General features: G+C 36.7%; 2 long non-coding RNA genes across 2 annotated transcripts; both read left to right on the forward strand.

Annotated features, from left to right (window-relative positions):
* Positions 1-3,317: 3,317 nt before the first annotated feature.
* On the forward strand, positions 3,318-4,584 carry LOC139134254 (uncharacterized). The gene is made up of 3 exons (XR_011552751.1): positions 3,318-3,452; positions 3,700-3,856; positions 4,495-4,584. It is a non-coding gene; the product is annotated as an uncharacterized lncRNA (long non-coding RNA).
* Positions 4,585-5,033: 449 nt separating this feature from the next.
* LOC139134255 (uncharacterized) lies at positions 5,034-7,228 on the forward strand. The gene is made up of 4 exons (XR_011552752.1): positions 5,034-5,193; positions 5,853-5,987; positions 6,218-6,319; positions 7,140-7,228. It is a non-coding gene; the product is annotated as an uncharacterized lncRNA (long non-coding RNA).
* Positions 7,229-9,984: the final 2,756 nt, after the last annotated feature.

Here is a 9,984-nt window from a genome sequence, read left to right on the forward strand (position 1 = left end):
ATGTTCAGTGCGTCTTGCATTTCATTAGCCTACCAGCACGCGGACTGCAAACAAACTATTTTATCTAAGCGCCTAATGCATTAATAAGCAGCCGTTCGCAAGTGTTGTTTGTAATTTATCCTCGAATTCCGGTAAGGTCTGCACTAACCACAATACTTATGGCAACGTCTTACTTGTCAACTTTAGTTCTTTAGGGGAGTTCACGAATGCCATGCAGTAACTAACTTTAAGTATGCCAATGGAGTGGACGATCAATATGGATATGCAGTGGAAGACTATCCAGATACTCCAGTGACGTCAATAGCTGTCACTACAGTGGAACAACATACTGTCGGTTTCTTGGGTACTGATACGGGAGTGTTCTTAAGGTATGGCATCATATCTAATGGGTCTACGTTGATGAAATAGGATTGTTACTTGCCTTGTCATCTCTTTAATATTATTAAAGATTACATCATCTGCATGAATTGAAATGATTGTGCATTTTAGGTCATGATTTAGTAAAGCGCAGATCATTGGCGAATCATTGTTGTATTATTTATTGTATAAATCATGCTTGTGAGAATACTACCTCTCCCTGTTTATTAGTCCCCACAGGCCAATTGTGTTTGGGTAGTTATTGTAACCTCAGACGGCTACCGGGTTATAATTGGTCAAGACGCGGTGTCAGCAACGTACCATGAGTGAATGCTGCACATGCTGGATCCTCGCACAATCAATTGCCGAAGGGAAGAGAGCATTGATTTGAACAATCCTCTGCTCAATTAGCCTTGATGTTAAAAAGGTTGATCAAAACCATCATGATTGTACTAAAGAAAACAACATATGTCATGGATTCTATTCCTCTCTGGTCTTCTCGTTTCAAGAAATTCTACTGCATAGTAAATGAATAAAGATAATTTCGTCTGCATTTGACTTTGAGAATCTCTGAAAATCTACATCTTAGGAGACTGAACTTTTGCTCAAACTTTTCCCAAGGAATATTTCATACCTTCCCTTTCAAAATTAAGAATAACAATCGGGGGTCACCGTGCAAGTTTTGGTACTAGAGAAACAAATTACCAACAGCAAGATTTACCGATATTTGAAACTCAGAACGGCCGCCATCCCTGTTCCATAGAACTACTGCAATCGCCATTCCCATCGTCGCCTAAAAGTATGAATGGTCTCAAGGGAAAGAAAGAAACTGTTAAGTCGAGTTATTTAGCTTCTTCTAAAATTAATCGAGCGGTGAAGCTGTTAGTTTGAATGTGTGTCTTCTCCAGAGAATTGATAACAAGTGCTGTCACAGTGTCAAATTGAAAAACAGAAAATAGAAAATTTCATAAATAAAGAGGAAGATGTATTATTGAAACCACAAAACATGTAGACAAAGATAGATCATTTTCATATTTTAATATTCATTTTAGGTCATGAGAATAAATTAGTGACATCCATTTGAGCACATATCTTTGAATCTTACGTGTATTACAGGCGTTAAATATTCTGCTCTTTTGACAGCTTCATCTCGTCAATACATCCTTTGCAAACACCTTTGAAGTGGTTGACTTCGACGAAAGTCAGTCTCAAGTTCTTCCAGATATGATGTTCGATGTGACTGAAGAGCATTTGTATAGACTGTCTGTCAAGAGTGTAAGTCATTGCAATGCCACATTTTAACGTAATAGAAAGTGATGATTAAGATTATGCGTGTGTTGCCGCATCTAGTCATAATAGTTCTACTTGTCCCAGTGTTCTTGGCAAATATCAGAAGTTCCTCTTATCGATTTCCATCAAAATGTGTATCATAATTAAAGATACGCTGCAGAATGGTTCTTTGTTATTTAACATGTTTCGCCCATCTATTATTTTCGTTAAGGTCGTAAGTCAACATCGATTTCCTGACTATATCTTTCTATTAGGTCCGAAAGATCAAGGTAGAAGACTGCAGCCAATATACCACATGTGCGAGCTGTCTGAGGTCATTGGATCCGTATTGTGGTTGGTGTTTGTTGGACAAGAGGTTTGTGTATGTTGCTGTGAAGTCATGGGCATGAGTTTGGTTTCGTTTTTCGGCCAATCCATTTCGAAATGTACAATGAAAGTCATTGGTGGAAATGCTCTCTAATTGTACAATTGTATCCATTCCTTCAGAGTCGGTTTATTGAGATTTCTGCGTAAATTTGTGGAAGGATTACGAATGCAGTAGTACGGAAGGCACAGAGCCCGTATTCCATTTTCTCGAGCGGATGTGATAACGGTGATAAAAAGTCAATGACAATGCTGTCTCTATAAGTATCAAGTAGGATTTTTAAATCAAAGCACAAGATAATATTACTTGTGTGAGGTCAGTCAGATCACTCTGCGTTTTAGCTGGCGTAACGAAAACTTACTAGTAAGTCGTAAAATACATCCGCAACTATGGTGTACATGACTCCGAGGAAATCGTAAGAATTCTTACCGAGGTAAAAATTATCCAGCTCTTAATGACAAGGTTTGTGAAGGGCTAGAAGCTTCATTTTCGGTTTGACGTTGACTGAGTAAAATGATTAACCCTGAATCAGAATGAAAATCATGTTCTCGGCAGCAAAAGTGTTCGTTCCACATTGACTTGATATAGCAACATTAGTTAGAACGTTTTTGTTTGAAGTTGGTAACAATAAATTGATTCGTATTCTATTAAAGAAGAAAAATGTTCAGTCTTGAAAATGTGTAGATTAAGAGATAGTAAGTTAAAATACCATGACTGAAAGAAAAGCTTAATCTGGTATATGCTGAAGGTAAACAAATTAACATCACAATACCAGATATTACATGTGTGTTGATTATATTATGGGCAACATAGCTGATTAGAGAGAACATCCTATATAAATAAAGCTGTTCATCTGAAATACTTGCATGATGGTGTAATGACCGCGCCGAAACTTCAATTGCAATATTTTTTGTGTCAGGCCAGAGGCATACATACAGAAATGGCAAGTTTAGGTAATGATATTGCTTGGCTTTTCGGTGACAGTAATTGAGTCGTAACTTTAATTAAAGATTCAATTCAGATTGTGAAACTGTTTAACACTACGTTTTTGTTGAGTTTCCTATAGAATTGCTATGGAGACAGAAAGATAAACAAAAGAAAACATGTGTCAATATCACATGCACACAGTATCATTTCGCTTGCGATGTGACAGTCATAGCTGTTTCCTTTCCTTGCATCGTTAATGTTGACAATCAACAACTTGCATATGTATTGACATATAATTATTGTGGCTCTAAACTTATGCAGCACAACTTACCGAATGTCAGCACCTCTAATATCGTAGTTTTCACTGTCTTGCAGATGTTCAACTTATGCAAGCTGCGCAGATTCTCAGCCTTCCTCAAGCTGGCTTCATCACTTCGACGACGACGTGTGTGTTGGCATTGAAATAGAATCAACAGATCCCGAAGACAGTATACCGATAAATGTGGCCCATCCGGTATGATTCAGTAACGAAACAATATAATACCATGGCAACATTGCCATTAGATATTTCACTGTGAGGCTGACTGCATTAACCTTGCCGCATGTACAACTTGATCGGAAATTTGAAACGAACTCTGCATATACATAGCGAAGCCTTTAGAACACTGAGTTAAGAAACTCGTCGGTTGCCTTTGACGTATTAAGCACGGATTTCAAAGGCATTTTGTCTTGCTAAAGATCATGCCAATTCTATTTCACAGATAACCTTGAATATGGCAGGCCTACCAGACGATGATGATAGCATATCTTATACGTGCAACTATAATGGCTACTCGACAGTTGCAGATAGGGATGGTCAGAGTTTAACCTGTGATACACCGCCACCAGGCTATCGTCCGCACATTCCTTGCGATGAGGGTAGGTATCATTTTTTCGTACGAAATTTTTCTCACAACAAGACGCTGCGAGAACGGAACGCGGACTATTTCACGGCTCAGTATTCAAAAACGTCCTTGAAAAAAGAGACCGAAGTGCCGGTATACCATGATAAGCATACACACAATTAGTCCATGTTTCAACAAAATGTATCGTGTTTTCATTTGCATCCCCGCCTTTCAATCATATCCTCGTTACACCGACTGAAAGTCGATATAGGATGTGATGTATTACCTTTTTATCGTTATTTCGCTCAATTAAAGTTATCGTAATTAAAGATTACGGGGCACATTTCCTTGACAGACAGTAATTGATCATGTACAATTCATTGGTTTGAAATCGCGTTAGTGGCTGAAATGTGCTCATTTTGTGAAAATGGTGTTTCAATCTGCAGTTTTCCATCCTACTTTGAATTTCTTGAATACGGACCCGAACGGTCATAATATAAGGAAATTAAAATGACGATGGAAAATGTGGTGCTCAATAGGACCATAAAAACAATGTTTTTGTCATCTGCCTGTAAGTTAGTATCATTTATTACAGTGTCAAGATTCTAAAAGCACAACAAGCATTGATCAGGTGGAACTCTTTAATTTGCGTATCAATATATCGTTTTACAGATCACATCACCGAAATACTGAATGTCACGGATGACACAACAAATGGAGACTACTCAGACACAGATTTCCATTATTACGATTGCTCTGTGCATAAATCGTGAGTGAATCATCGTCTTATTCACTGGTTTTATAGAAACTATATGGAAGCTTCTCATCGAAGTGTGACCGCAACCACCACCACCATCACCACCGCCACCATCACCACCACCATCACCATCACCACCACCATAATCACCACCACCACCATCATTATCATCATCATCATCATCATCATCATCATCATCATCATCATCATCGGTAGTAACAGTAAAGTACTTTGACAACATTAGCCATAATGTGATAGTATACGTACAGCTGCAACTAGGTACGCCTTCAGTAAATCGCCATTGATATTACAGAATACAGTATTTGAGGACATAGGTATATTTATAGTGGCAGAACTGGAAACATATCATACAATTTGTTTTCCTTCTTGATCAAAATTCATTGATTACATGTTAATGCTGATGACACCTGTTGTGTATGACACACATCTAATCGCACTTCAAAGAGTAATAAACCTCAATTTATTTTTCCAGATGTACAAGCTGCGTAACCAGTGACTGGGCCTGCAATTGGTGTGTCTACGAAAACCGATGTACACATTACTTGGACATATGCCAAAGAGATGATTCTTCGTCAGTCGTAGTTGGAATCAATGTAAGTACAAATGCATCACAACGAAAAGGTGATGGTAAAACCAGCACGCCTGGAAATTGAAAATCTTAAACTTTTGCCAAACTTTCCGTAAGTAATCTTTCCACTATTTCTTCTAGAAATCGAGAATAAAAGTCAGGGTCACCATTCAGAATTTGGTACTAGAGAAACAAATAACACAAATTTACCGACATTTAAAATTAAGCATGGCTGCCATCCCTTTTTTAAACACTGTGGGGAAAAATAAAATTATCGACTTTCGAAAAACAAAGAGAGTGAACATTTTTCCTACTCCAAGAGCTTCAAAATGAACCCCCCCCCTCAAAAAAAAGTGGTAGACCAGAAACGACCTGTATAAACTTGCGCATTAACGTATCTGTCCCCGAGGTGCATTCTACCTTAACTGTGTGGATTTCGGGAAATATAAAGCGAAGTAAGAGTCAGCAGACGATTTCAATGTATTTTACAAGTTTACATGATATATTGATCATCTTGTAGATTCTGATCCTTTATAGTAATCTTTCCATCCCGTTTTCTTTGATATAGTTTTGATGATGAAAAGAGTTGCACAAAAGCATACGAACAGTGTGGATTCGTCAGATCCCTTTGATCTGATATTGTCTACCTAAAGTTATTGCTATTTTCTTTTTCCTTTTAACAAGAACAAGTTCAAAGACACTGGTATCAAGGGACAGGAATTTTGTCCTCAGCTAGACGTACAGAAGGGAGAGGTGTTAATACCGGTCAATGTCAACACAAAGATCCAACTTCCAACACTTAACATCTATGATAATAAGGTAAATAAAAGTAATGAACGAGAATGGGGTATGTTGGATTTAACTCTCATGCCATTTTGACAGCCTTAAAGAATCATTGGTAGTTTTGTGTGTTGTTGAAGAAGTTTTATGCGATTTCGACGATAGACTAGCGAAACACATTTTCTCAGAGTAAACTTACCTTTCACCTCAGTGTTATTGAACTTGAACACAGACATGTACCTTTACTCGGACTTTTACTCGAATCTTAGGATTTAGGTGAATACGAGTGTGTTCTGATGGTTGAAGGCAAACCTCAAACCATCGAAGCAACAAGACATAATGAAACATTAGTGACGTGCAACATGAGAAAGGTATGTGAACACTAGGTTTTGGAAAATGTATTTTATGGTACACGACGGGATTCTCGGCAACTCTGTCACTTTTATAAGATACACGGCAATATGAAATGGCATATGGCTTTTTAATACTTGGTGGACTGGCACACATGGCGAACAGAGAAGTAGATGACACAGGGGCTGGTGCAGACTCACGCATTGAACACTGAATAGGCTTTCATATCGCACAGACCAACTCGAACAAATTAGGCAATTTGCATCTGACATTCAGACCTTTTTTCTGGCAAGTAAACCATGGACTGTACATATGGTAATTATGTTCACATGACGAATATTTATCAGAAATAGTAATTTTTCAACACGAGGGAAGACAGTTTGCGCTAATCTTATCGTCTCTAAGCTAGAAAGTTGACAGAGATATTCTCGTCATATTATGTTTAGCGTAGTTAGTGCCTCGAAATTGAAAGACTAACTTTCGTTCAAACTTTCCTTGCGGAAAAATTAAATAAATATTCACTTTCGAAATAATATTAATAAAATTATGGGTCACCGTGTAAATCTAAATTAACCAGAAAAACAGGTTTCCCGATATTTACCAATACTTGAAATTGAAAATGGCTGCTATCCCTGTGTTTGCGGGATAAAATTTAATTTAGATTTTCACAAGTATAAGATAATGGTGTGCGATTTCACTTAATATTGCACCATACGGTTAATCGCAAATACGACCTCGTATGGATGGCGTATTGAACGAAACGCCAGTTACGGCAACAGATGTATAATAATAACAATTTATTTTTCAAAATATTATGAGGTCATTATTCTCTTTTGTCAGTACACCTACGAATCATTTCAACCAGAAATGCATGCCAGTCTAACTCTGAGGTGGAATTATGGTTACCATGTAATTGACGATATGCATGGTTATGAAGGTGAGATATACAATCTAATACAAACTAATAGTAAAGACAATGTATGATAGAAAGTGAAGCCAATACGGAGGTCTGCCCTTAACAAAACAATGTCTTTAGGAGGCGTCTCCAAAGTATTGGAAAACTACTTCACTCATCAACTTTATTACATAATTCCATATACAATGATACATGTGCCATTGTAGCTCGTTGAGAAGGAAATAATTCAATATGTTGACCACTGTGAGCCTCACTGCTTGGAGAGAGATCCGGGCCAGTGTTGTGATACCTTCAACATTAACTTGGTATGTTTATACTCCGTATTGTCTAAACGTTTAACCACTTGTATACCAGCAAGATTCTGTTCTTTAAGGTTTTGTATAGAGGTCTAGCTGACAGTCAAGAGCTCCATGAAAAGTGTACATGTACATTACAGTATGGGTGTGAAATAGATAGATGATAAATTTAACCCCTAGATTTAAAATATTGATTATCTTTGTGGAGTAAGATGGAATACTCAAATGATGTATCTGAAACTGTGATCCAGCGAGAGAGCTTTTAGATTTTGAAGATCACAACACATTATGTGCAACCATGCACTCATAGCAATGCAAAAACACTTTTAAGCAAATATGGAGAATTTGGTTTGTTAATTTGAAGTTCTTTGGCTTGAAATAATGTGTCATGATATTTAATGTCTATTCTGGCGTATTATGATCATGATAAACGGTTGAAGTAACATTAAATCACCGTACTATCATCAGTCATAGCGTTTCATTGTAGCGCTTACCGTCGACCATATTTCACATTTCTTTCGATGAAGGATTTACAAGACAAAATGTTGTGGGTTTAAATGAACGTTTGGTGGAATTGTGCGTGTCGTCAAAGGTACCGTAAACGTAAAATTTTAGAGTAATAAAAAAGTTATATTCATTTGGCACAGTCAGATCAGACATTGTGTCTTAAAGCCATAGGAAAATACGAAATGTGGAAAAGAGTTTGAAACAAGTCTGAAAATTGACAATCTGGAAAACAACATTTTAAGATCCTAACTTTGACCGGAGTATATCCTGTTTTAGGATCTGCGTGGTTTGTCTCATCGTAAGGCAGCTTTTGATGAACTGCTGAAGTTTCTCATCGCACACAAAGACAAGGTATGACACTTTATTATGATCAGTTGTAATAAATTTGAATGTATGATGCAATTTTTCTTAATTCGCCGCATTCAACATTTAAATTGTTTCCTTCATCAAAGCAACACTAAATTTAAATGTATTATTCTAGAAACCAATTTTGGACATTGTTATCGAACTGAATACAATCACTTTATGTTGATGCGTCACAGAGCGGTGAATCTACTAATAAAAGACGTGAGTAAATTTTTCATGAGTGATCTGAATAAGAATCAGTAAAACTGACTTTTCAATCAGTAGTGTGTATGAAATTATGAAACAAACACCTATATCATTTTCCAGTTAAATTTGAAAGATCCCTAATCTCATACGTACAGACACATGCGGCAAATCGCGATGTACAAATAACCAGTCTACTGTACATATACAGATTGAAGCAATCGGGTACAAAAGGCGACTGAGCTACAGTATGTAAAACGATGCTTTACACAGCGAATGTATTTACAACCTTCAGACTGCATTTTGTGACATTTTACAGTTTATGGACGCTCTGGATAGCTATGGAAATTGTGAGAAGGAATGTCATGCAACTACGCTGGATAAATTAGTCGAAGACTTGACTGGAAATCAGTAGAAGACGAGGTGTACCTGATATAATTACAAGCTTGGAACATATTAAAGATATAATCTCTGCTATAATCACAAAGCATCACACATTGTATCCGATAAGGTTTATTTCTCTGAATATGGTATTCAGGCAAATTTATTCTAGTTTCGGTATAATTCTGTACATTACACATACAGTAAAACACTGCTATCCCAGTAAAAATAACAGTACAGAATTCTCTACCTGATTGAAAAGACTGGTGCAGATTTTAATTTCGTGAATATTTCCATACGTACTCATAGTCAGCAGTTTTTTCAAGATGACTTTTATTACGAAGATTCCTCAAGTCCCAGTTGTGTATTGATTTGCATCAGTTTTCGACTGTTGGTTCTTAACAATACTATAGGGAAGAAAGTCTTGCCATTAGGTCATTTCAGTGACTTTTCCACCAGGCAGTACATCCGCATATTATTGTGGTGCATGGTATTCAACTTCATGCAAATTTGCAACTTGCTTCACGTCAGCGGTAGTTGAAATTCACACCATACAGTTACTGAGTTAACACTTATGTGGTCACTTATAATCATGAGTTATAATTTTACCTAGTCCCTCGTAATCATGAGTTTAAATTTTACCTGGTCTCTTATAGCCATGCAAATGGCTAGATGTAGTATTATACGGAGGTCTTTGAAAGTTCTACTGTTCCTGAACACTAACAATGTATTACAATTAGTATAAAATACAATGCAATACTTTATTGATCTCCGTGGAGAAATGACAGTGTCTGATTTTTTTTTCTGATTTTTTTAGACTTGAAATGTTTTGTTATTAACTTCCAAATACTTGTCTTCAGACAATCGCTATCGTGACTTTGTTCACATGTACTAACATATAATCGCAGATTCAGAATTGGTATTTTGTTTTGATTTGATTTGATTTTAAATTCATAATATCAACTCTCATATGATCCTGATTTAAGCGTATTTTGATAGCTTAATGATTATCAGAGTCGTCATTTTCTTGATAAGA

Source organism: Ptychodera flava, chromosome 6 (assembly GCF_041260155.1).
Source record: "Ptychodera flava strain L36383 chromosome 6, AS_Pfla_20210202, whole genome shotgun sequence".
In the NCBI taxonomy this organism is placed as follows: domain Eukaryota; kingdom Metazoa; phylum Hemichordata; class Enteropneusta; family Ptychoderidae; genus Ptychodera; species Ptychodera flava.